A 27,645-nucleotide genomic window follows, 5' to 3' on the forward strand; every position below is an offset into this window, starting at 1 on the left:
TCGATTGATTTCAGTGGGGCTCAGTTCTGCATTGGATGTAGCCCCTAATGTCTGCTCTAGACCAGTCTTCACCAGTCTGGTGTACTCCAGATGTTGAGGGTGAAGCTGATGGGAGTTGTAGTCCAATAACATCTGGAGAGCAGCAAGTTGGAGAACGCTGCTCTGGACGATGCGCCGCAGAATTATTTCTACAAAATAAACCTCGCCCCGCATAATCGATCACAAGACGCGGCGAACAATGCCCGTCCACTTTGGGGACTTTTATTGGGGCGAGAGCTGATGGTTACGCGAAGAGTCCCTGGGCGCCTCGGGCTCGCCTGCCCCGTCGGACTCCCTGCCCGGCTCGCCTCCCTCCGGGCGCTGCCTTGCGCGCTCCCTCCTCCCTCCCGCGCTCGCGCCTCTCGGCGCAGTCATTGGCTGCCGCGCTGGATGCTGCGCAGGCTGAGAGCCGATTGGCCGAGAGGAGCGGGCTCCGGGGCGCCTTGCCTGCCTCCCTTGCCGGCTGCTGCTCGGCTGCGGAGCCTCGGAGTCCCGGCGAGCCGCGTTCTTGCGGGGAAGGCGCTTCGGGGCAGGCTCGCTCTCGCCCTCTCGGGCTTCCCGGCCGAGGCGCGCTCCCCACGCAGCCGCCGCCACGCTAACTTCCCAGAGGTCTGGGGTCTCCTGCGGAGCCAGGTAGGGCGGCGATCTTGCGGGAGAAGCCTAGGCGCGGAAGGGCAGGAGTCGCGAAAGCGAGGCGCCCTTCGTGGCTGCCTCTTCCGCGGATTCCCTTTCTTGCCCGCCTTTGCTTCGAGGAGCTGGAGGCGGCACCCCGGCCCTCCTTTGCCCCTTGCAGCAACCCGGTGAGGCACCGTAGTGGTTGCCGGGCGAGAGCAGAGCCCGTCTCGCTCCCGCGATGCCCCTGGGCCAGGCGCTGCCTCTCCGGAAAGGTTTCTCGTGAAGACAAACTGGGGGGGGGGGGGGGAGCCATGTCCGTCAGCCCCTCGGAGCAGGACAGCCATGTAACAAACACAAATGAAGAGCAAGTCAAGCTCCCTGCCCCAGAGAGATTGCAGTCCAGTAATCCAAAGGCCAGCAGTGTAGGAGGGGAGAGCAGCGGGACATAGCTCAGTGGGTAGAGCATGAGACTCTGAATCTGAGGGTTTGGGGTTCAAGCACCACGTTGGGCAAAATATTCCTGCATTGCGGGGGGGGGGTTCGACTAGATGAGCCTCAGGGTCCCTTCCAACTCTGCAGTTTTATGATGCATCTCTGACAATGACTCCCGTAAAAGCCTCAAGCAACTCACTTCATCTTCTCAGGGGACACATTTCGCCAAGCCGCATGGTTTTCCCCTTTAGAGTAAAGGCCAAAGGCACCTCCAGGCAGCAGGACTTTTCTCCTCTGCTGAATGGGGTTGGGGGGAAAATGTTTGCTCTGGAGAATTAATGGATCTCGGGGTGGGAAATGCTGTAGGAGTTGACACACTGCTGCAGCACAGAGCTCCCCCCTCAAAAACAAACCCATATAGGCCCATTGTAGGACAGGCAGCAGGAACCTGGTCCAAACAATGAGACCAGATAGGCAGGACACAGATCCTGTCAACCGATTCCTCCTCACTTTGGAATCTACTTAATGAAGGCAATTGGACCTGTCAGACTGAATTTCACTGTCCCGAAGGGGATGACCTTCTTTCACTCCCACAGCTCCGCCAAACATGGGGAAACCACCAAGAACTTCAGCTTGGTTCTTGCAAACAAGGAGCAGATGATGTTGCAAGAATAATAAAGCAGCGGGCTTAGGGAAAAGAAAAAGTGTGGGGATGGGGGGCACCGAGGCCACACGGATGGAGCCTGCTGGTGCTTGCCTGGCTTTGTGAGCCGGTCTGTGTTTCAGATGGGTTTTTGGTATATGCAGATTCAAGTGATTGTATGTGCATGCACAAGTCTGGGGCTCTAGACAAGGTGTCGGAGAGCATGAGTACATACCACTTGCATGCATAGGCAAAATGTGTGTCGCAGTGAAAATGTGAAGTCAACTTATTCCATGCACAGTCAGATGAGTGTGCATTACATGCTGGCTTAAGTGTTTTATAACTATCCACCTGAGTACTTGTGGGCACAGATTTTAGAAGTAGGGAAGAGGTTTAGAGGCAGCACAAACAGCAATAAGTTCCAAGTTTAATTCCTGACATCTCCAGGGAGGACTAGGAAATATCTCTGTCTGAAAACCCAGAGAGCTGCTGCCCATTGGATCAGTGATGTGATTTGGTGTAAGGCAGATTCTTGTGTTCCTCCGTAGAGCCAGTGTGGTGTTGGAGTGTTGGACTAGGATTAAAAAAACCTGGCTTCAAATCTCCAGTCAGTCTCATTCAGCTGCGCTTACCTCACAGGGTTGTTGTAAAGTGAAAAGGCATGTGTGTGGGGTGAGTAGAATATAAGAAACTTGGAATATAAATATAAAAAATAAAGTAAGGGTTTATGTGTTGGGAAGATGTGATTTTAAAAGGGCATTTTGAATTAAGGCATATGTAGAATAATTAGGATCTTATTTATTCAGATTTTTCGATCTGCCTTATTAAAAAAACTCAAGCTTAGTATTTCAACATTTAGGTCAGAAGGAACTTGTATGCACAGTGGTACCTCTGGTTGCAAATGGGATCCGTTCTGGAGGCTCGTTCGCAACATGAAAAGCCCGCAACCTGAAACGCCATATTGGCGCAGGTGTGCGGTGCAATTTGGTGCCTGTGCGCATGCGCGAAGTGCGATTTAGCACTTGTGTGCATGCGCAAGCGGTGAAACCCGGAAGTAACCCTTTCCGGTACTTCTGGGTCGTTGCGGGACGCAACCTGAAAAAACGTAACATGAAGCAAACGTAACATGAGGTATGACTGTATTCTTAAATGATTTTATTTCTTTAAGTGGATACAATAATGCTAATTAAGATCTTATGTCACTCTGATGTTTGTGCCTAGCTGTAACAGTACACATGAAATGGTATTGTGGGGACATGCAGGGTTGTGCATGACTTGCACATAATTATGGGAATTCATAAGTGTGCAGAACTATGAGGAAGTTACGTGATCAACCAAGAGAGAAAGTGTCTGCTTGAGACTGTGAAATATGTGTGCCGACATATTTGCAAGTGCGTTATCATGAGTGGGTGTGAAAGTATGGACATTTACATTAGCATAAGCAGGGCTGCTTATGTGCATGACTTTGCTCGGGGAGTATTGGATGGGCGTGCAAGGTTCTTAATGGGTACGTGGACATTATTTGGATGTAGGGCATTCAAGTACACATTGAATATGGGCACAAAGCTATTGCTGCAGGCAGTGCAAGATTCCAGGGGTTCCATCACTCATCCAGGGTTTGTGTTTCCTTTGGGAAATGAGGCACAGCAGAGACTGTGGTGTCTTTATGATATATGGTTCTGTTACACATATATACAAACCTATATGGAGAGAGTACAGAGCTTTAACATCCCAAAAAGGGCTTATTTCTTCCATAGACTCAGCCTTGGATTCTAACATAAATCAAACATTGTGCTCTGCCTCTCTGACTTCACAGAGAAGCTCAACTGCAACTCTGGCTTTGTCCTTCTAACTATCTAAGAGCTGGAGGAGGGGCCCAACTCAGTTGTCATCTGGCACAGGGTCCCCTCTCCTTTGCTCTCTTAATGGCACATTGCCTTTCTGTTGCTCTCCCATAATGGCCCAGGCAATTACCTTTGTTCTTCTGTAATGGCCCATCACTCAGGCAAAAACACAGAAAACTAGCCTGGCTGATATTTTAACCCTTGCTGGGTCCAGGGGCTCAGGATCAGTCTGGCGCCCACAAACTCATTACCCTGTATTTCATAATATGGGGTATGGGTGTGTGAATCTGAGTGTGCAGAGGGGTATTTGCAGAGCCAGCATGGGAATGTTGGTCACCATCCGAGGGCCAGAGTAGATGTGACATTTGTCATAAGATCTTAAGAACAGCCCTGCTGGATCAGGCCAAAGGCACATCTCGCCCAACAGCCTGCTCTTTGAGGAGTCAGGGAATACCGGGTGGGGGGCCCTCCAGCGTGCTTCTTTCCTGCTCGCAGGCTTCCTATAAGCACCTGACGCCCAGTGGTGTAAGTAGCACACAACCATGATATCTGGTAGCCACTTGGTACATCGCTTGAGCTTGCACAGCTGATTTTTGTTTAACAAGTAGTTGGTGTAGAGGGACCCCCACAAGATGGATTGGGACCAGGGCGTGGGGAGTCTAAACCTTTGCCCCTGCTGTGGTCCCAGCGGGAACCAAGGCCTCCTCAGTATTTATTTGCAGTGGGAGGGAAGCTGCAGTCAGGGCTGGCAGGAGTTTTCCTTACAGTGTGAATAGAAAAGGAGCTGAATCTAACTGGCACCAGGGCGGAGTAAAGAGTTAAAGTTGTTGCATCACATTCCCAGTCTGACCTGCCTCCAGCGCTGGCTAATTTTTAAACAAAAATCATATAGGCAAGGCCTAATGGTGTGAAAAAATTATAATTTGGCTCTGAGATCTGTGTGGGTTGGTATAATTATCCTAGTAATATTTTTTTTTGGGGGGGGGGAGTTTTGTGCCTATGCCTTTTAACTCTGATACATAAGCAGATATATTTTTTCACAACAATAGGCCCTCAGATGGTGGCCTAAAAGACATACAGGTCCTTTTGAGGAATCATCACACAGAACCTGAAACATACCCCCCACTCACTATTTTTTTTTATTTTATTTCTTTTAAGCTGATTCTAATATTATATTTTAAATTGCTGTAACCCTTCATGGGACCTTTGGGTGAAGGATGTGTAAGAAATTGAACAACAACTACTACAATAATAGTGCATGCTAAGTTTTAGCTTAGGAAGGAAACGGGAAGTGGGCAGAGAGAAGTTTTTCTTTGTGTCTCATAAAACTAAAGCCCAAGGCTATCCAAGGAAGCTGAATAGTTGGAGAATAGTGGGACAGATGAGGATGATTTCTTTCTTTCTTGGATTAATGCCTCACTTTTCCTCCCAAGGGGCTCAAGGGGGCCTAAATGGCTCTTCCACCTCCCCATTTCATCCTCACAACAACCCTGTGAGGGAGTTTCGGGTTGAGACGCAGCCAGTGGCCTGGAGTCACACAGGGAGCTTCGTGGCTGAGTGATTATTTAAACCCTGTTTTCCTCGGTCCTAATTCAACACTCGAACCCACTGGGTGTCAAAGGGTCTGGCAGGAGAGGATGGCAAATGTGGCGGGAAGATTCAAGGACAGAAACATTTAAACATTTCAGTGTAGAATAGGGGAGTAGAGTATCACAATATTTATTTTTATTTTCAGAATATGGATAGATATATTTTCAAATCCCCTTTTAAAGCAGGGGGAGGTGATGGGCACCAAATTTAGTGACTTTAAAGGGGAATTAGACAAATCTATGAAATGTGAGATTACCAGTGGCTGCTTGCCACAACGGCTGTGTACTATGTCCAGTGCAGGCAGACCCCCCTTTTACACAGGTGTTACGTTCTGAGGCACCGTACATGTCGGTGAAATCATATATAATTGAAACCCAGTGAAAATTAGCCTGCAAACACTGTTTGGCACTGCCCATGCCCCACCCTTTGGGTGATGCTTCAGTGATGTGTTTATGACGTTCCTGGGTCACTTCTGGGTTTGGCGCGTTGTGTGTGTACACAGTTGCACACATATTGAACAAGGGACCACTGTACTGAAGGCAGTGGGCCTCTGGATAGCTGTGCTGGGACTCACAAGTGGAGAAGTTCTTCACAGTGACCCAGGTTCAAATCCCTAATCATTTCCCCAGGACACTGTGTGGTCTTTAAATGTGAGGTAAGAACGCTCAAGTTCAACTTTCTGCACTGAAACAAGAAATAAGCATGCAGCCAGTTGTGAGGTGGTCTCTGCGAGATTTGGAGTGTGCACCTAGACATATGTCCATCTCTCATAAGAAGCTGCCTTGCGCAAAGTCAGGGCATTGGCCACCCTGCTCAGGACAGAATTGTCCATGCCAGGCATGTAGAACCTCGCGTCTCCTCCCAAGGCCAGCCTCTACCCAGCTGTGCTCTGCGCTCCCCAAGTGATTTTTGCTTGGCTGGACTGTATCCTGGAGCTGCTAAGCATGCCATTTGCCTGCCTCTATGGAGGACCGACAGATTGGATGCTTAGAGGCCTCTGACGTTTGTGTGACTGGAATGGGTACATTGCGCAAAGGAAGAGGCACATCCATTGGTCCACACACATTTGCCTCTGGCATGCAGCCCCTTAAAGTTGCACACAAGGGGATGTGGCTCTCCGGCCAAAGAAGAGGGATTTACTTCCACATATTGCATTTAAGATTGGAGAATTTTAGCAATCAGCAGCTTCCCCAAACCTGACTACAGCCAGCCATAGACCAAATTATCTGGGGGGTGCCAGGCTGGGGAAAGGATGGCATCTTTCTGGAAGGGAGCGAACCTGGTAGCCTCCATGGTAGAAGCTGGGGGAGATTCAGGTGTCTTTGCATGTGCATCTGAGAAAGAACCTGGCGGAAATGTGCATGTATGGTTTTGAGTCGTTATCTGCAGGGATGTGAAGGAGTTGGATTGCTGTGAGTGGGTGCATATCCACGTGGCTGTGCCTGCAAACATGTGAGTGGAGGAGAAGCATGAGGCCGTGTGAGCTTGCCTGGGGGGTTGCATACTGAGCCTTTTTGTTGCTGCTGTTTCCTGACAGGAACATTTTGACCTGACCGTCATCCTGGCTCAGGTGATTGCTTTCCTGTAGATGGGTGGTCCATATTAATGGAAAGGCCCTTTGGTGGCAGTCAGGCCCCCACCTCTTTGGCCTCTTCCTCTGACTCCTCTGCTTCAGCTCTGCAAACGGGAGAGGGAGCTTTTTCTTGGGGAGGCTGTGCAGGCACGTTTAAAGGGAAGGTCTGGAATGTCAGAAGGGCGGTGCTGTGGGAAACACTCCAGGGACATGAGTGGGGGAACCAAGGAGTTCTGGCTTTGCTTCCTACGGCTTGCTTCAGAGACCTCCCCTTCAACTCTCCTCTCTATGCAAGTCCTTGCTTAGCCAGGACTGCAAAATGTCTTTTATTCCATGTGACCCGCCCGCCAAAACTCCCACACCCCGTTCTGCTGTTCTTTATCTTGGCATGTTGACTGGGATTACAAGCAAGGCATGTTATGCTCTTCCTCTGAAAGGGATGTCTCATTTCTTGTTTTTCGAGGCATTTAAAAAAATAACTGAAGCAACAGTGAATGAAATGGCATGAATTCAACAGTTAGGGAGATGCGTTTGCCGGCCTAGGTGAGTCTGTATGCAAGAAGGGGTTTGGATTAGCTTGGCTACGGGGAAAGGCTCAAGCGCCTGAAGGTTTTTTTATGACAGAGGTTTTTTTAATTTCAAAGTATGCAGAGAGAGTGACACTCCCCCCCCCCCATTCGTTTCTCATAACATCTCCATTGGAGCTTATTGCTGCTGGTGCTGCTGTAGTGACATTTGTATTTTGCCTTTCCTCCAAGGACTTCTGCATGCCGCTGCTTGCGCTCTGTTTTATCCTCACAACCACCTGGTGAAGTAGGCTAGGCGGAGAGGCAGTGACTGGCCTAAGGTCACCCAGTGAGCTTCATGGCTTAGAGTACAGCAAAAGCAAGAGCTTCTGGATACAGTGCGCAATTAACTCAGTGGAACAAGGTGTGGGCAATAGCCTGTAAATTAGATGGCTTTGAAGAGGATTAAGTAAATCTTGTCAACACCTGCAGTAGAACCTCCAGGTTAACAGGCAATATATCTCTGAATATCAGGCACTGGGGGCAAATGAGTTTGTCAGTTCCCCAGAGACCTCTGGCTGAATGCTTTTAGAAGCAGGTTAGTGGAGCAGCTAGACCTGTAGTTAGAACTAGTTGGGCAGTTCTTATGCCCTGAGACTATTTAATTTTGGAACTGGTGTTCAAAAGTCTGGATAGCTGTCCATGCAGCTAATTAAGCACCATCCCTTGCTGTTGTTCATCCCATTTGCAGACATGCACACTTTATTTCTCTCTCATACACGTGCTTTTAGAGACAAAACAGCATTTTTGCAAACACCCACATATTCTGGCATGCAGGAGAAGCTATCTTCTGGAGTGATGTCCAGGTTATGGAATTCCCTTCGCTTGGAGGCCTGATTGGTCTGCTCCTTATTGACATGTATGGACAGTTAAGAACTCTTGGTTCCATTTAGGGGTGTCAGAGAATTCTGAGGGAAATGGGAACAGAAATTGCCAATGTTTGCTTATGCATCCAATGCCCAGAATGATAATCAATCCCATCGCTCCAGCCCCCCTAATTTGCCTGGGTGAGATAATATCATGCCAATGTGGTTTGAGTAACGTAATTAATTACGTAATTTATGTTAGTTATGCAATTTTGCCACAGTGGATGGCAAGACTAAGAATGTTGGTTTTGGAGATGAACGGCAGCAGAACGGAAAGAGTGCTGCAAGGTGGCAAACGCAGGACACAATGGAAACTGATTCCTTCGTACACCCCTAGTTCCATTGCGCCTTCAGTTATCTCTACCCCAAATAACTGTATGATCCATGGGCTAGATTTAACTATAATCCAGTGTGCTAGGGAAACCAGCACTCCCCCCTCCCCAGTGCAATGGGGATTTCTCCCTCTACAAAGCAGATGCTCCAGCAGTGAACAATGGTAACCTCCTGTTCAAGGCAGAGGACATACAATATTTCATGAGATTTCATGAGACTCTATTCTGTCTTTGTCAGGCCACACCTGGAATACTGTGTCCAGTTTTAGGCACTGCAATTTATGAAGGGGATTGACAAACTGGAAGGTGTGCAAAGGAAAAGATGCAAAGGAAAAGGTGTGGAAAAGGTTGAGAGAGTTGGGTATGCTTAGAGGAGATGGAGAGAAGATATGATAGCCATCTTCGAATACATCAGATTGATGAGGTAGCAAGCTTGTTTTCTCTTGCTTTGGAGGCTAGGACTCAAACCAATGGATTCAAGTTACAAGCAAGGAGATTCTGACTAAACATCAGGAAGAACTTTCTGACAGTAATTGGTGTTTGACAGTGAAATGGTCTTCCTCAGGAAGTGGTGGACTCTCCTTCCTTGGAGTTTTTTAAGCAGAGGGTGGATGGCCACCTGTCATGGATGCTTTCACTGTGATTCCTGCATTGCGGGGGGTTGGACTAGATGACCCCTAGGGATCCCTTCCAACTCTGTTATTCTACAATTCCTAACAGATGGCTCTCCAGCCTCCTATTGGAATCCTTCCTAGAAGGAGATTATTATGCAACCTCCCTATAATGCATCTTTCAAAAGAGAGAGAAGAGCTCTTTGCTCTTGCCAATCGCTCACGCTTTGCTAAGCAACTCTTTCCCATATCCAGAATCTCTCCCAGGTTACCAGGAGCATTTTACACCCACATGCTTCCCCAGCCATGTGCTGCTTTCTGCTGCCTGAGTCAGGCCGGAATCTGATGCATCCATTGCGCACGAGTCGCAGCCGCCTTCCTGCCACTGTCTTCCTTGGATCTGGGAGTGCTTTAGGGCAGGATCTTGGTCAGCTTGGAATTTGGGAGAGGCATGCTGCCAGGATTCCTCACCTGCTCACAGTCGAGCTGCTGGGTTGCATCCTCCCTCCCCTCTTTCTAAAGGGCAGAATTCAATCTCAAACTACTCTTGTACCACTCACAAGTAGGAGTGGAAGAATCCCTCTATTTTTTGGTCCATATAGCTTTTGCATATATTCATTCACAAGTCTGTTTTTGCCCATTTCTGTGGTGTATTTTCAATTTGCACAAAAATTCACATTTCAGTATGTATTTTTAATGGCTTTTCTCTCAAAATAAGCATTTTGATATATTTCATGAGCTGAGAACTGTGCTAGAGCATTTGGAACAGGCAGCAGCTGGTGGGTAACCAAGTTCCACATTAGTCCAGGAGGTGCTGATCTGGTTACCGTATTTTTCGCTCTATAGGACGCACCGGACCATAGGACGCACCTTGTTTTAGAGGAGGAGAACCAGAAAAAAAAATTCTCCCCCTCTCTGCTCAGCGCCCCTTCAGCGAAGCGGCAGGAGAAACAGAGCCCCTTCCATTTCTCCTCCTGCTTGGCTGAAGGGGCGCTGCACAGCTCTCCCTCTCTGCTGAAGCCAGGAGAGTCTTGCTCTCCTGGCTTCAGCAAAAGGAACCTGAAGCCTGCCGAGTGCAGCGGGAACTTACGCTGTGCTCCGAAGACTTCAGGTGGCTATCCCTGAAGCCTGGAGAGCGAGAGGGGTCGGTGCGCACCGACCCCTCTCGCACTCCGGGCTTCAGCAAAAGCAATGCGAAGCCTCCAGAGTGCGGAGGGAGCGCTCCCTCTGCGCTTCGGAGGCTTCACGTTGCTATCGCTGAAGCCAAGGAGCCTGCATTCACTCCATAGGATGCACACACATTTCCCCTTAATTTTTGGAGGGGGAAAAGTGCGCCTTATAGAGCAAAAAATACGGTAGTTCATATCAGAATTTACAAAGCTCAAACTTCTTGGGAATCCCTAATTACTCTATGGCAGGATTCCCAGGTGGCACCCCCAACCCCCCCCCCCAATTTGATTCATATATAACTGAAGAGTTGGAAGGAACCACGAGGGTCATCTAGGCCAGTCCCCTGCAATGCAGGAATCTTTTTGCCCAACGTGGGGTTCAAACCCATGACCCTGAGATTTAGTCTCGCTTGCTGTACCAACTGAGCTATGCAGTTGGCCATTCTACACTGACAGGCAACAGTTCCCCAGGGTTTCACGTGGGGAATCTCTCTCAGCCCTACCTGGAGATTCCAGGATGGAGTCTAGGACCTCCTGCACAGCATATGCTCTACGGCCATTGAGCTACAACTACGGAGACAATGTTTGTATTTGGGACCAAGTGGCTCTCGCACAGGAACCAGGTCACCCCTGAGAAGAGGCTGTTACACTCTCATTGAGGGGACTCTCCGCAGGGCATTGTTTGCCAGCCTTAAAGGACGAGGGCTGAGCAACACCTGACCCATTCCAAGTCAGACCATTGGGCCATCCTGCTTGGCCTGATCCAGACTGATTGGCAGTGGTTCTCCAGGATCTTCAGGGAGGCAGAACTCTCTCAGCCCCACCTGGAGGCGGAATCTGGAGCCTTCAGCCTGAGAAGCAGTTGTTCCAGTGCTGAGCAATGGCCGAAAGAGATCACTCAAGAACAGGGTCCTTCATCAGCCATATTCTTTATTGTCAAAGCCATTAGAACATAGCAAAACTTCGTATGACAGAAAATTGTTCCAGTGCAGCAAAATTGTTATCTCCATAGCAATGGGTTTGCCTCCATGAGAAAATCGCCTTTGTTTTTCTACACTTTTAGTATTTGATCTTAGAAAAGGGTGTTCTTACAGGTTGACTTGCCCTGTAGTACGCAGCATGGCTCACTTATGCAAGTCATCTAGAGTGACCTGCTGTGCTGGCTCCATTCTGCAGTTTACCCAAATGGCAATCTGCATTGTGCCATACGGGACTTGTTTTGTCCAGGCTTGCTGTAGCTGAAAAGAAATTATTTTAATTTTGAAGTACAATGGTATCTCGGTTTTCGAACATAATCTGTTCTGGAAGACTGTTTGAGATCTGAAATGTTCAAAAACTGAGGCGCAAAGAGTGGTCTGCAAATTTAATAGAGAAAATTGAGAAAAATAACATATACACTCAGTGGAAGCCGTTCAACTTCTTTTTTTTAATATAATTTTTATTGGTTTTCCAGTTTTTACAATTTTTGACATCCTAAAAAAAGAACATTTTATCCCTTGCTCTGCCGAGCTTTTGACTTCCCTCCCTCCATCTTCTGGTTTTTTATATCACATTTATATTTCCCCACATTTTTTACATTTCGATCCTGATTCTACCTTATATTATTAAACACTTTAATCACACATAGAATGTCTCTTATTACAAACATTCTGAGATTTATCTCAGTCCTGCCAAGTGTCTTTATATGTTCTCTCTATATAATATAAATTTACTCCATTCTCTCTGGAACGCTTGGTCGCCCTGGTTCCAGATTCTCCGGGTCAGCTTTGCCAGTTCCGCATAATCCATCATCTTCGCCTGCCATTCTTCCACAGTTGGTAACTCCTGCTGTTTCCATTTTTGGACTAATAAAATTCCAGCAGCGGTTGTTGCATACATAAACAAATTTTTATCAGCTCTTGATATTTTCCCTCCTACCATTCCTAACAGAAACACCTCCAGTCTCTTTGGGAGTGTGTACCTAAGCATCCTTTTTAAGTCATTATAAATACTATCCCAGAATAGTTTAACTTTGTCACACATCCACCACATATGATAAAAATCTCTATCTTTAACCTTGCATTTCCAGCATTGCTTATTGCTTGTTTTATACGTTTTTGCTAGTTTAGTAGGGGTCAAATACCATCTATACATCATTTTCATTATATTTTCTTTCAATGTCATGCATGCAGTAAATTTCATACCCTTATTCCATAGCCTTGCCCATTTGTCAAAATCAATATTATGCCCAATGCCAATTGCCCATTTTATCATTACCTTCTTAATTTCCTCATCTACATCATTAATTTGATGATATTGTAGCCAACATGTTAACATATCACATATTTCATCATATGATTTCAGTTTTAACACTTTATCCCTTTCCCTTATCAACTCCCTATATGTAGGCCAATTACCTTTCATATTTAACCTCTTGACTGAAATTGCCTCTGCTGGCGAAATCCACCATGGTGTTTTACGTTCTAGTAATTCTTTGTATTTAATCCAGACTTCATACAGTGGTTTTCTTATTGCATGATTCAGGAAGCCTCTGTGAACTTTAAATTTATCACAAATATGCGTGCCACCCATATCTATTTTCATAACCTTCTAAATCTAATATGTCTATATTTTCTAATTTCATCCAATCCCTTAACCATGTCAAGCATGATGCTTCAAAATATATCTTTAACTCTGGCAGCGAGAATCCGCCTCTTTCTTTTTTATCTGTAAAAGTTTATATTTTATTCTAGGTTTCTTCCCCTACCAGATAAAGCTTGACAATGCTTTTTGCCAGTCTTTGAACTGTCCTCTTCTACTAATCACCGGGATTGTCTGAAATAGAAATAACATTTTGGGTAGTACATTCATCTTTATCGCAGAGATTCTTCCCCAAAATGACAATTTCTCTTTCAACTTCTGTTCAACTTCTGAGGTGTGTTCGAAAACGGAAGCATTTACTTCCAGGTTCACAGTGTTTGAGTTCCGAAACGTTTGTCAATGGAGATGTTCAAAAACAGAGGTACCACTGTATATGCTCTCTGAGAGCATATTGTTGTTTTTGGAGACCTGATATACTTTAAATTTGTAAGTTTCAGAGCAGCAACAGCAACAACTGAGAAAGAACTGAAGTGAAATAACTGGAAATAAGCCGAGCATTTACCCTTTAATCTAAAAACCTGTAACATCTACCTGAAGTGAAGTAACTGAACATAAGCAACTGAAGTTTAAAAGAAGCTGTGCTTGATTAGAAGTCCATAATATCAGTTAGATTTAGTATAAATATTATTAGGTGAACTGTTACCTGCAATAACATTATAATCTGAAGTATCCTTTGTTTGATCCACTTTGTGTCATAAACTTCCTTTGTGTAATAAAATCTTTCTTGTTTATTTGACCAAATCCTGCCTGAGGCTCCAAATCATTAAGTTTTCCCTCACACAAGTCCGCCAGTCGATAATCTGGGGCAGTTTGTAGAATTTCATGTAACTGGTGTACCGTGAGGTGGTCTCACTATATCTAAGTGAGGGCCAGCCCAGCGGCACCAGGGTGGGAAAGGGCTGTTGGGCCGTCGCAGCCGCACCTCCAGGAAGCAGGCCTGGTTCCCTTGAGCCAGTGCGATGGGAACCAAGTGTAAGAGCTGCACTGGGCAGACCTTGGCTCAGATCCCAGAGGCCCCCGGAGGCCGAAGGGGCTGCTGCTTGGCCAGGGCCTCCCCAGACCTGGAGCTGCCCCAGGCAGCTAGCTGAGTTCTGCTGCTCGGCCCATGGAAGAACCAGATGGTGTCCTCCATCTGCTGTGAACGAAAGCCTCCATCAACCCTCATTCTTGGTCATAGTGGATGGAGCTGCTGTGAGTTGTACTTCTGTTCCCCTCTCACTTCATGTGGGCTACCCCTGCTGTATCCTTTCAGCAGGGGCGAAACTAGGCTTTATTTCACCCGGGTCAAAGACCCAGATTGGCACCCCCAAGGCGCATATGCAAACACACACATATAGGCTGGGAGCCTCAATGGCGCCCCCGGAGGCTTCACCTGGGGCAAAAACCCTGGTTCAACGCCCCCTGCCCCCGGCACTGCTTTCAGCTCTACTGCCTCTGAACAGGTGCCCACTTCATCGCTCTAGCTCTTTGCCAGATCCCTTGGGGCTGCCTTCCTCTGCAATGGATGGAGCTGTATCTTTGCCATGGAAACAGAACAGGGAGTCCTGCTGTGTCACCATCCCTCAGGTTTTTGCCCTCTCAGAGCCTCCGCTTTGGCACAGCTTCCAGATGCCTCCTCCCAGTATTGTGGTGGGGCTAAATGGAGATAACCCCCATATTTGCCATTCCAAGCTCCTTTGGAGGATGGGCAGGATGAAAAAATGATGATACCTAACCTCTGACTGCTACTTTTATGTAACTGGAAGAAAACTAAACAGCAGGATAAGCAAGGGTGGTGTGGTGGGGGATCAAAATATTAATCAAGATGACAATTTCTGCCTCTCTAAAATGGGATAATAAAGGCGACTTACTTTTGAGTAGACATAGATAGGATCTTGCTGAAAGAGAACCTCAGTCAGGCAGTAAACAGTCAGGATCTTTGTAATAAGAACTTTATTTGAACCTGTCCTTCTGCGCTTCACCCCTGAAGCTGATTAAATGCTGCAGTTCAACCCTGAAGAATGATGGGCTCCCTGAGCAAGCCAAGAGTGCTTTTTCCTTCACCACTAACTACGCCTAGCCTCCAAACATCCAGGCTCATGACAGCAGTGCCTCTTATTCTGAAATTCAGTGCTAGAAATGTGTCGATTTTTTTTTACTATTGCACCATGAGTAATTGTTGTTGTTTAGTCGTCTTAGTCGTGTTCGACTCTCTGTGACCCCATGAACCAGAGCATGCCTTGGAAACGCTCACTTTCTTCTCAAAGCTTCTCCTTTTTTATGTCTGTGGAGTTTTCTTGGCAAAATACTGGAGTGGTTTGCCAGTTCCTTCTGGCTCTGTTCTGACTGGCATCAGTTTTCCAGGGTTTTGGCATTTCTCTTCCCTACCTGGAAATGCCAGGAATTGAACCTGGGACATTTTAATGCAAACCTGTGTTCTACCACTATAGCTACAAACCCTAAACAGAGTACATGGTAAAAATATAGCTTAAAATACATTTAGTTTGTTTTTTTTTTTTTAAATAATATTTATTAAGATTTTCAAAAAAAAAGAAAATACAGAAAGCAAGAATTAAAATACGTTCATAGCCTTATTTTCATATATCCACTTTCTGGGACTCCCCCCTTCCCCCACCCCTACCATATTCCTTTTTCATATTGTTGGCTCCACAAGCTCTCAGTTCTAATTAAAAACTTAATTTGTTTAAACCATTATTCGAGTTTAAAATTTCTACACCCCACATCAATACCCTTAATAAAACACAAAAAATTTCTTTCCCAGGGCCCACCCCATTTTCATTCCACAATTTCCCTTTTTTTAATAATAAAAACACCCCACATAATAAAAGTATCAGAAATAAGAAATAAAGAGTATAATAGATGAGACAAAGCCAGTTCAAAAAAAGAAGTTAACAAGCCTTTGGATTTTAGTTCTCCCCCCCTGTCCCCGGTTTAATTTCCCCCTGACCACCAAACCATGTTATCCGCCTGGGATTCTTACAATCCATAAATCACCTATTTCCCCCAACTCCTTGCTGGTTTTTTCTTTCTTTTTTTTTTTTTCCCTTTCATAATCATTTTTAGAACACTTAACTTCAGATCTTTAATAAAGCTCCCCCCATTGTTCTTTCCAAATTGTAGTCCAGTTTCCTCTTGTTCCGCTGCTGAAACGTTCTAATTCAGAAGCTTAGTAAGTCTGCAGGGATTATTGTTATTCAGGAACAAAAACTTGCGTTCAGTCCCTTCCTTTCTTCAATAGAAAATTCTATTGTCTCCTTTAGCTGAACACCCTGTAGACAAAATATTATTTCCGTTTCGCAGCTTTCCCAGAAGATAACCAGTCCTGTAAAATTCCAATGGTGTTTTTTTCACTTACGACCATCTTTGTAATGTCCCGAAACTCCTCTAGGGGGATTGTTATAACTTTGTCTTCTCTAGTCCAAAAGTCCGATTGTTATCCATGTTTTCGCCATTTTATATCCAAGTTTTAACAAGTTGTAGCAAATTGTAACAAATTTAGCCAGCAAAGTTCTCATAATAAAATCCTCTCTGCTTTCCGACTTTGACAGCTACTTTGACAGCTGTCAAAATCTCCGACTCTTTTCACCAGGCTCTCTCTTCAATCACCCCGGTTCCCAGGGGGGGGGGTTACGTTTCTTCTCCCTCAGTTCATCCTCCAGCACAGTTCTTATAATTCCCCATCGTGGAATTCTTAGTTTTTATCAGCAATACAAATCTTTTTGGACCTTGGTTGCCCCGTCCTTGTCTTGAAAGATTTACAATAGGGGGGGGGACTGACTTCCTTTTTGGATCCCCCCCCGCTCGTATCCAATTCAAAAAGAAATTCTTTTTTTCCTCCTTTTAAACCCAGGTTCCAAATTACTCACGGGTTGTTGTCTAAAAGTCCGAATTTTCAATAGAAGAAGTCAGCGCTCTCCGCCGGATGGCATGCGGCTGCGCTCGGCAGGGATAGCAGAGGACTCAAAGCACCACGCTTCTCCCCGGCACCCGATCCGTAGCCTTTAAAAAGGCTCCTTCACGAGTCGGGAGGGCGCTAGCGGTGCCAGCCGAGTCTCCATGTCCACGACCCTCGTGGCCGTGGTTTTTAAGGGTCCCCGCATCGCCGGTGCGGTAGGACCCAGCCCCTGCCGAGCAGGCTCCCTCCGGAGCTCGGAGGGAGTCCGCCATTCGGCGATGGCGCCAACCCGGAAGTCCCAGCTAAAATACATTTAGTTTGGGGTCTGCCTTGTTGCAAGTGAAGATACGGAGTATTTTAATGGTATTCTGTTTTTTACATCTTAAACAAAACAAAACGAAAGATGTTTCTGAACAAAAAGTAGTCCTAGTACCTTCTGCTTTTATATTCCTGGTTTTATTTATTTTAAGCCACCCATTTCCTGACAGCAAGAGCCACTTCAGGGACTGTTGCAGTCGGGAGACTGTGATTACGGGGCCGGCTGACAGGTCCTTTTGCTCTGTGCAATCAGTTCTTGCTGATAGCTGGTTTGTTCTCTCTCTTTCATTAGAGGAAGTGGAGCTCTTGATTTTTTCTTTCAAGCTGGGTCTGCGTGTGCGCAGATAAGTTTCATGCTGCTCCTCTTTGCAGCTCAACTCATAGCCGCTATCGAGAAGGTAGAAGATGGATTTATTAAGCCCGCCAGAGGGTTCAGTTCTAATCAGCTAAATTCTGACAGGGAAAAAAGCAGGCGTGGGGGCTGCCAGGGAGACAGCTATAAATACAAGCAGTTTCTTCTCAGAGCACAAAAGGAGCCATCACGGGGAAAGGAGTTGGCAGGGAAGGGCTGTGATGCTGCCACGGAAGCAGGTGCTGCTCACGTAGGTGGAAAATGAGTAAAGTCAAAGGAGAAAAGAGGGAGTGAGAGAGGGGAAGCAGAAATACAGCTTATTTATTCCATAACATGGAGAAGGGAAATGTGTGGTGAATTTATTATTGGAAGTTATGAATACCAAACATACTATTTGATATAATAATAATAATAATAATAATAATAATAATTTATTATTTGTACCCCGCCCATCTGGCTGGGTTTCCCCAGCCACTCTGGGCGGCTTCCATATAAACCAAAAATACAGTAAAATATCACAGATTAAAAACTTCCCTGAACAGGGCTGCCTTAAGATGTCTTCTAAATGTCAGGTAGTTATTTATTGCTTTGACATCTGATGGGAGGGCGTTCTACAGGGCGGGCGCCACTACCGAGAAGGCCTTCTGCCTGGTTCCCTGTAGCTTTGCTTCTCGCAATGAGGGAACCACCAGAAGGCCCTCGGTGCTGGACCTCAGCGTCCGGGCAGAACGATGGGGGTGGAGATGCTCCTTCAGGTATATTGGGCCGAGGCCGTTTAGGGCTTTAAAGGTCACCACCAGCACTTTGAATTGTGCTCGGAAACGTACTGGTAGCCAATGTAGGTCTTTCAAGACTGGTGTTATGTGGTCTCGGCGGCCGCCCCCAGTCACCAGTCTAGCTGCCGCATTCTGGATTAATTGTAGTTTCCGGGTCACCTTCAAAGGTAGCCCCACGTAGAGCGCATTGCAGTAGTCCAAGCGGGAGATAACTAGAGCATGCACCACTCTGGCGAGACAGTCCGCGGGCAGGTAGGGTCTCAGCCTGCGTACCAGGTAGAGTTGGTAGACAGCTGCCCTGGATACAGAATTGACCTGCGCCTCCATGGACAGCTGTGAGTCCAAAATGACAAAATGATATGTATATTATGAGTATTAGTATTTATTTTGTAGATTTATAAACTTCTTAATGGCTAAAAACTACTGAAGTGGTGTATGATAAAATAAAATGAGACAGAAATACCAAAGATAAACTCTTAATAAACAGTAAACTCATCTCTATGATGGTACAGTTCTTATTCCATAAAATGACTCAGCCACACTTCAGGAAAGGCCTTATTAAGCAAAAACATATTTAGTAGCTGCCTAAATATCAGGATCCCCTTCATGGATCACTGCCTTGCCGTGGCGAAGGGGCTTGAATAACTCAGAGAAGCTATGAACTATGCCGAGCAGGGCACCCAAGATGAACAGGTCATAGTGGAGAGTTTTGACCAAACGTGATCCACCTGGAGTAGGAACCGGCAAGCCACTCCAGTATCCTTGCCAAGAAAACTCCATGGACAAAGACAACAGGCATATAAAAGTTATGACGCTGGAAGATGAGCCCCTCAGGTCGGAAGGTGTCCAACATGCTACTGGGGAAGAGCGGAGGACAAGTACAAGTAGATCCAGAGCTGATGAAGCGGCTGGGCCAAAGCCGAAAGGACGCTCAATTGTGGATATGCATGGAAGCGAAAGGAAAGTCCAATGCTGTAAAGAAAAATATTGCATAGGAACCTGGAATGTAAGAACCATGAACCTGGGTAAGTTGGATGTGGTCAAAAATGAGATGGCAAGAATAAATATTGACATCCTGGGCATCAGTGAGCTAAAATGGACGGGAATGGGCGAATTCAGTTCAGATGACTATCATATCTACTACTGTGGGCAAGAAACCCGTAAAAGAAATGGAGTGGCCCTCATAGTCAACAAAAGAGTGGCGAAAGTTGTACTGGGATGCCGTCTCAAAAATGATAGAATGATCTCGATACGAATCCAAGGCAGACCTTTTAACATCACAGTAATCCAAGTTTATGCACCAACTACTGGTGCTGAAGAAACTGAAATTGACCAATTCTATGAAGACTTACAAGACCTTATAGAAGTGACACCAAAGAAGGATGTTCTTCTCATTATAGGGGATTGGAATGCTAAAGTAGGGAATCAAGAGATAAAAGGAACAACTGGCAAGTTTGGCCTTGGAGATCAAAACGAAGCAGGGCAAAAGCTAATAGAGTTCTGTCCAGAGAACAAGCTGGTCATCACAAACACGCTTTTCCAACAACACAAGAGACGATTCTACACATGGACATCACCAGATGGGCAACATCGAAATCAGATTGATTATATTCTCTGCAGCCAAAGATGGAGAAGCTCTATACAGTCAGCAAAAACAAGACCTGGAGCTGACTGTGGCTCAGATCATCAGCTTCTTATAGCAAAATTCAAGCTTAAACTGAAGAAAGTAGGAAAAACCACTGGACAGGTAAGATACAATCTAAACCAAATCCCTTATGAATACACAGTGGAAGTGAGGAACAGGTTTAAGGATTTAGATTTGCTGGACAGAGTGCCTGAAGAACTATGGGTGGAGGCTCGCAACATTATACAGGAGGCAGCAGCTAAAACCATCCCAATGAAAAAGAAATGCAAGAAAGCAAAGTGGCTGTCCAACGAGGCCTTACAAATAGCGGGGGAGAGAAGGCAAGCATAATGTGAGGGAGATAGTGAAAGATACAGGAAATTGAATGCAGATTTCCAAAGAATAGCAAGGAGAGACAAGGCCTTCTTAAACGAGCAATGCAGAGAAATAGAGGAAAACAACAGAATGGGAAGAACCAGAGATCTGTTCAAGGAAATCGGAAATATGAAAGGAACATTTCGTACAAAGATTACCATAATAAAGGACAAAAGTGGTAAGGACCTAACAGAAGCAGAAGACATCAAGAAGAGGTGGCAAGAATACACAGAGGAATTATACCAGAAAGATATGGATGTCTCGTACACCCCAGGTAGTGTGGTTGCTGACCTTGAGCCAGACATCCTGGAGAGTGAAGTCAAATGGGCCTTAGAAAGCACTGCAAATAACAAGGCCAGTGGAAGTGATGGTATTCCAGCTGAACTGTTTAAAATTTTAAAAGATGATGCTGTTAAGGTGCTACACTCAATATGCCAGCAAGTTTGGAAAACTCAGCAGTGGCCAGAGGATTGGAGAAGATCAGTCTACATCCCAATCCCAAAGAAAGGCAGTGCCAAAGAATGCTCCAACTACTGCACAATTGCACTCATTTCACATGCTAGCAAGGTTATGCTTAAAATTCTACAAGGAAGGCTCAAGCAGTATGTGGACCAAGAACTCCCAGAAGTGCAAGCTGGATTTAGAAGAGGCAGAGGAACCAGAGACCAAATTGCAAACATGCGCTGGATTATGGAGAAAGCTAGAGAGTTCCAGAAAGACATCTGCTTCATTGACTATGCAAAAGCCTTTGACTGTGTCGACCACAGCAAACTATGGCAAGTTCTTAAAGAAATGGGAGTGCCTGATCACCTCATCTGTCTCCTGAGAAATCTCTGTGTGGGACAAGAAGCTACAGTTAGAACTGGATATGGAACAACTGATTGGTTCAAAATTGGGAAAGGAGTACGGCAAGGCTGTATATTGCCTCCCTGCTTATTTAACTTATATGCAGAATTCATCATGCGAAAGGCTGGGCTGGATGAATCCCAAGCCGGAATTAAGATTGCCGGAAGAAATATCAACAACCTCAGATATGCAGATGACACAACCTTGATGGCAGAAAGTGAAGAGGAATTAAAGAACCTTTTAATGAGGGTGAAAGAGGAGAGCGCAAAATATGGTCTGAAGCTCAACATCAAAAAAACGAAGATCATGGCCACTGGGCCCATCACCTCCTGGCAAATAGAAGGGGAAGAAATGGAGGCAGTGAGAGATTATACTTTCTTGGGCTCCATGATCACTGCAGATGGTGACAGCAGTCACGAAATTAAAAGACGCCTGCTGTTTGGGAGAAAGGCGATGGCAAACCTAGACAGCATCTTAAAAAGCAGAGACATCACCTTGCCAACAAAGGTCCGTATAGTAAAAGCCATGGTTTTCCCAGTAGTGATGTATGGAAGTGAGAGCTGGACCATAAAGAAGGCTGATCACCGAAGAATTGATGCTTTTGAATTATGGTGCTGGAGGAGACTCTTGAGAGTCCCATGGACTACAAGAAGATCAAACGTATCCATTCTTAAGGAAATCAGCCCTGAGTGCTCACTGGAAGGACAGATCCTGAAGCTGAGGCTCCAATACTTTGGCCACCTCATGAGAAGAGAAGACTCCCTGGAAAAGACCCTGATGTTGGGAAAGATGGAGGGCACAAGGAGAAGGGGACGACAGAGAATGAAATGGTTGGATGGTGTTCTTGAAGCTACCAGCATGAGTTTGATCAAACTGTGGGAGGCAGTGGAGGACAGACGTGCCTGGCGTGCTCTGGTCCATGGGGTCATGAAGAGTCGGACACAACTAAACAACAACAACAACAAATATCAGGATGCTAGGATGGATGTGGATATAATTCAAATGACGAGGAGGGGGGCGAGGGGACAAAGAGGGCCCCCCCGCCTTTTGGCCCTGGTTTGCAGTTGTTTTAGGAAGCTCTCAGGGAGGCGTACGGTGGTGCTGTTTATGCAGGGACAGGTGTGTAGTGGCCCAGTGCTCTCTAGCGAGCCCCTCCTCTGTGGTTGGCCTTGGTGGACTTACCTGGACTTATTTGGCAGTGGTGGGAGGCAGCATCACTGGATGGCTCAGCGATGCCATTTTGATTTCCCACAATGCAGCAGAGTGATGCTAAGTTGGGGACATTCTGGGAAATGAAAATGACAACAGGACCAAACTGAGTGGGAAACTAGTCAATTTTTGTTAAGGTGGGCCAAAGGCAGGCATGACCAGCAGAGCATTAGGCTTAACAGAGACACTGGCATTAGGCTCATGGATTTCATTAAGGAGCCCTCTTCCCATGTATTTCAACCTTGTAAGAGAATGTTCCTTGGAGGTCCGGGGTATAATTTAGCTTCACTCATTCCAAGTCTCCACCCATTTGCTGAGAATCCCCTTGAGGTCCCAGGCAATGGTTAGCTAGTTAGTAATTTGCCAGCTGTTCTTCTGCATAAGCACCCAGGGCAGCATATGGAAGCCCGCAAGGAAACATAGCAACCCCAAAGCACCAAAAAAAAGAAAAAACCCATAAAAATGAAAAGCTGAACTATAAAACAGTAGATTATACAGTTGTTTTGGATGCCTGGGCAAACAATAATAATAATAAAAAACTTTCACCTGCCAATTGAAAAGTATCAGAGTTGGCATCAGGTGGGCTTTCTAAAGTGGGGCATTCCAAATGCAGGGCACCTCAGTCAAAAAGGCCTTCTGTCCATTCACCACCTGCCTAACCTCAGGTGAAGGTGGGACTTGGAGGAGGGTCTCATATGAAGATAATATGGCTTACCGTAGTTCCAGTTGAATGGTAGAAGGCAAGCCATCTGTGTGAACTAGTGTAGCATAGTGGTGAAGAGACTTGCAGAGCGTCTCCAAGTACAGGAAGCTGGTGGAATTTGCAGAGGCCTAATGTAAGCTGGTGTAAGTTATCTCTCTTCCAAACTCTGTTCAGGAGTGCAGCTCCTGCCAACTGAGCTGGCCAAATCCAGTCAGAGAGAAAACAAACCTTTAAAATAGAGTTATACCACCCTTTCTGCTGGTGTAAATTGCTAGGTAATGTGACTGAACTGAAAAATGTTTGGATTAGATGTGATTCTCTCCTTGCCCCACCCAACTCCCCCTTTTGAGGTGTGTGCTGGTGTGAGTTCTACTGGACATCCCTGACTCAGCTGGGATAACCCAAGCCCTGTCTATTCCAGTCTTGTTTATTCTGGTGAATATTGGGTTTGGATTGGGCTGTTAGACTGTAATTCTAATCTCACCACGGAGTGAACACCACTGAATTTGATAAAACTTACTTCTGCATAAAGGGCAGGTGGGGTTCGTCAGTGTGGGAAGGGAGCCCATCTAGGAGAAGGAAAACTCTGATCCTAAATTTCTGCTCCCTTGTGGTATATCTTTGGAAGAAGAAAAGGCTAAGGAGTAAAGCCCACATAAATCCGGAGTGGAGTCCCTAAGACGGTTGGGTGGCACCTTGTACACCTCCTTCCAGCTACTACTGCAGCAGCTGGTGCCAAACATTTTGCTCTGCCTTCCTTTGGACCCCATCAGTGAGGCTGAGAGGGGGGGGGGGCTTGTCGTCTGGGCAGCCCAGGACCTCCATACATACTGCCCAGGCTTGTGTCCCAGGAGGTCACTTTGATGCTGACTTCACTGCTGGAGGCACACTATTGTCTCTTGAGACAGATGGATGCCAACAACTTCTGCATAGACATGGTTAGGATTATAATGTTAGTTGTGAACTGGGATGTTGCCTGCTCAGATATAATCTCTTTTATGAACTCACTGGTAGGCTTAGGCAAACTTCTCTCAGCCTCGGTGCCTCTCCAACTCCTGTACGGGGTTAGTAATACTCAGGGCCTTTTTTTCAGCCAGAACTCACCAGAATTCAATTCTGGCCCCTCTCAAGTGGACGCTATTGCCATTATAAGAGAACAAGGGAGGCGTTCATGGTGAATTCCAGCACCATTTCCCCCCTAGAAAAATAGCACTGGTAATACTGACCTACAGTGGTACCTCTGGATACGAATGCTTCTGGTTGTGCAAGTGTTGGGTTACAAGCTGCGCTAACCTGGAAGTAGTTGCTCCCTGATGTGAACTTTGCCCCGGGATGTGAGCAGAAATCGAGCGCCGGAGGAACACTTCCACCACTGACACCTCATGTTAAGAACAGTTTCAGAATAAGAACAGACCTCTGGAACGAATCAAGTTCGTAACCAGAGGTACCACTGTACTTTCCAGGGAGATTGTTAGAATTACTGAGATCATATATGCCAGATCAGCCAATACATTTTGCTGCCTGAGGCAAAAGACAAAATGGTTTCTCATTCTGCATACAGAAGTCAACTGGACTGACAGTAGCTGAATGTTACTTTGACACTGGCCATGGGATCATGTCCTCCATGCCATCTGAGGGCAGCAAGTTAATTTAGGGGGTGCAGGATCTGCTGTGTGGCACATCTAGCATTTATTTACAGAAGTATTCTGCCAGAATTTATTTGTGACATTTATATCCCAACTTTCCTCCAAGGAGCTCAAGGTGGTGTCCATGGTTCTCCCTTTCCCCATTTTATCCTCACCACAATCCTGTGAGGTAGGTTAGGCTGAGAGACAGTGAGTGGTCCAAGGTCCCCCAGTGAACTTCATGGCTGAGGGGGGGACTAGAATCTGGTCTTCCAGGTCCAGCGCTCTAATCACATTTGCCGCCTGAGGCAGTTCCCTGCCTTATGGTGCATATATGGAAAACACTATCAACATTCAAATAAATGGTAGGTATAAATGCTAGGTAAATGCTAGGTATGTATATATCATCATCATCATCATCATCATCATCATCATCATCATCATCATCACCATCACAACAACAATCATTTATTCAGTTAAAAGGGAAATGGTTAGGGATGGGCAAATACATAAGTTTCATTTTTTCATTTTTCCAATCTTAAATTCGGTTCTTCACATTTTCACATCAGATTGCAACTTTAAAAAAAAGTTCTTATGAAAAGTTAACAGCATTTTAGTACAAATTTGTCCTGATATACACTTTTTTGTATACAGCTTTATACACACTTTTATAACGCAGTTTCCCCTTTTGCATTTTTCTACACCATTTTCACAAATATATGCATTATTATGAGAATTTGGTAGGTTCACCTTTAAATGTGAACTGAATTGAATTTCTCCTCCATCTCCATACCAATGATAAATGACCGTTAACATGATGCAAGAGCGGTCTACTCCCAAATCTCTGTTCTACCAGGAAGATTACTGGGTAGCTTCACAGGATTGTGGTAATGCTAACATGAGGTGTCACTGTGGATGGTTAGGAGACAAATGTGCAAAGTAGTAGGGCGAGAGGTGCCAAGGTGCCAGCTTGCCTGAAGTCACATCCTCTGACCCGAAAGTGTGTTTCCATGCTCTCACATTTCCAAAGGCTTATTGTAGTGATGCAACACAAGGCGTATGCCGTTTCTAATTCACGTGCTCTGGTGTTATTTGGCTGAAATTAGGCCTTTCACATGTCCCATTAATTCCTCTTGCTCATGGAGAAGCCAAGGATGGGACTCTAAGCCCTGTGTGACTGGACTCTAGAGAGTCATCAAGGAGCACAGCATCTTCAGAAATGATCTATGAAGGAAAACACTTTAGCTGTCTTCCCAGTAAACTCCTCTCCTCAACGAATCATGAGAATTCTCAGTCAGCAACCTCACAAAACCAAAGAGACTCCCATGATCCTTTGGGGAAAGCCAAACTGGTAAAAGCGATGCAAAGCACAAAAGTATTTATAGTGTAGATAGAACCAAACAGCTCTACTGAGGTGTCTACCAGCAGCTTCCCCCCTTCAGCATCAAACTCCTTGATTTTATTATTACATGATAACCTTCCTGAGAAGAGGCTGGCTGCTGGATCAGACCAAAGGCCTGTGTAGTCCAGCATCCTCTTCTCACAGTGGCCAACCAGATGCCTGAGGGAAGCCCACAAGCAGGGCCCGAGTGCGAAAACAGCCCTCTCCCCTCTGACAGCAGTGGTGGACATGGCCCTGAGAGCCTCATCCTCCATGAATTTGTCCAGTCCTCTTTTAAAGCCAGCCACACTGGGGGCAAATTCCGTAGTTTAACTGCACCAGGTGAAGAAGTATTTTTTGTGTCTGCTCTGAGTTCTTTCTCAGAATCATGCATAATTTTATACACCTTCCTTATCCCCCCCCCCCACTTACTAGCCCTTTTCCAAACTAGAAATTGCTCCCCGCCCTTGACTATTTTGGTTGCCCCTTTCTGGACCTTTCACAGCTCTATCATATCCTTTTTGAGATGAGGCTGCCAGAATTGTACACAGCATGCCAAGTGGGGTCTCTCCATAGATTTGTATAACACTAAATTTCCTCCAAGGAGCTCTAGGCAGTGCACACGATTTTGCCTGGCTCAGTGCTGTAAAGTAGATTAGACAGAGAGGCAGTGACAAATGCAAGGTCACCATGAGCTATTTAGCTGAGTGAGGATTTGAACCCTGGTTTGCCAGTTGCTAGGCCAACGCTCTAACCACTACACCACACTGACTCTCCATGAAGGTTTTTAGGTACTTGGCTCTGCTAGGAATGCAGTTCAAACCCTAGTCTACACCTACATAGTTAAACTGGAAGGGTGAAGAAAAGGGGCAAGGAAACTCACCCCAGGAAATGACTCATCCAGTGCCCCTCCCCCACTCAAAGGGGGTGGACAGACTTGTCCTCTCTAGATAAGGCCTCACCCTACCAAGTTGGTTCCTCTTGTTGATATACAGGATGCTTCTTTTTAAAGCCAGAGTAAACCAAACTGCATTTTGGAGACACATAGGCCAGCTGCCTCTGCCGTAACACATATGCTCTGTTATGATGACAAGGTCTTTGAAAGAGCTGGTCTGTTTTAATTTAGAACTGGCTTCACCAAACCAGATTCACATTTCCCTTTCTCCTATCCATACTCTATCCCAGACATTCTAATCTGGAATGGGAAGTGGTTTAGTCTGGATTAATTTTGCTAAGGAACTGTGAAGCCACACCAATGGGACTGGTGTGAGGTAGATGTTTACATTTCATTAGGGCCTCTTTAGGGACATAGGAAGTCGCCTTGTGCCAGGCCACCTCCGCACCATTCCTTTAAAGCAGCATCAGACCACTTTAAACATTCATAGCTTCCCAGTGCTGAAAAGGCTGTAAAGGGGACCAGCAAATTCATGGAGGGCAAATCTCACTCATGGCTGCTGCAGGTTTTGAAGGCCATATAGAGCCTCTAGATTCCACAGCAGGATGCCACCAGATGCTGGTGGGCACCTGGGTGGGAGGGCTTTAGCCATCTGGCTCTAGCCTCCTCCTTGAATTTGTCTCATCTGCTTTTAAAACTATCCAAAGTCACAGCCATTGCTACACT

General features: G+C 45.9%; 1 protein-coding gene across 1 annotated transcript in view; it reads left to right on the plus strand.

Moving 5' to 3' along the window:
* Nucleotides 1-544: 544 nt before the first annotated feature.
* The window catches only part of PHYHIP (phytanoyl-CoA 2-hydroxylase interacting protein), a 53,252-nt gene continuing 26,151 nt past the window's right edge, over nt 545-27,645 (plus strand). Inside the window, exon 1 of the mRNA XM_080982607.1 lies at nt 545-672. The gene's annotated coding sequence lies outside the window, so the exon portion shown is untranslated. The remainder of the gene's footprint in view (nt 673-27,645) is intronic.

The sequence above is a fragment of the Podarcis pityusensis genome, assembly GCF_964106645.2.
Source record: "Podarcis pityusensis genome assembly, chromosome: 15".
NCBI classification, from domain to species: Eukaryota; Metazoa; Chordata; class Lepidosauria; order Squamata; family Lacertidae; genus Podarcis; species Podarcis pityusensis.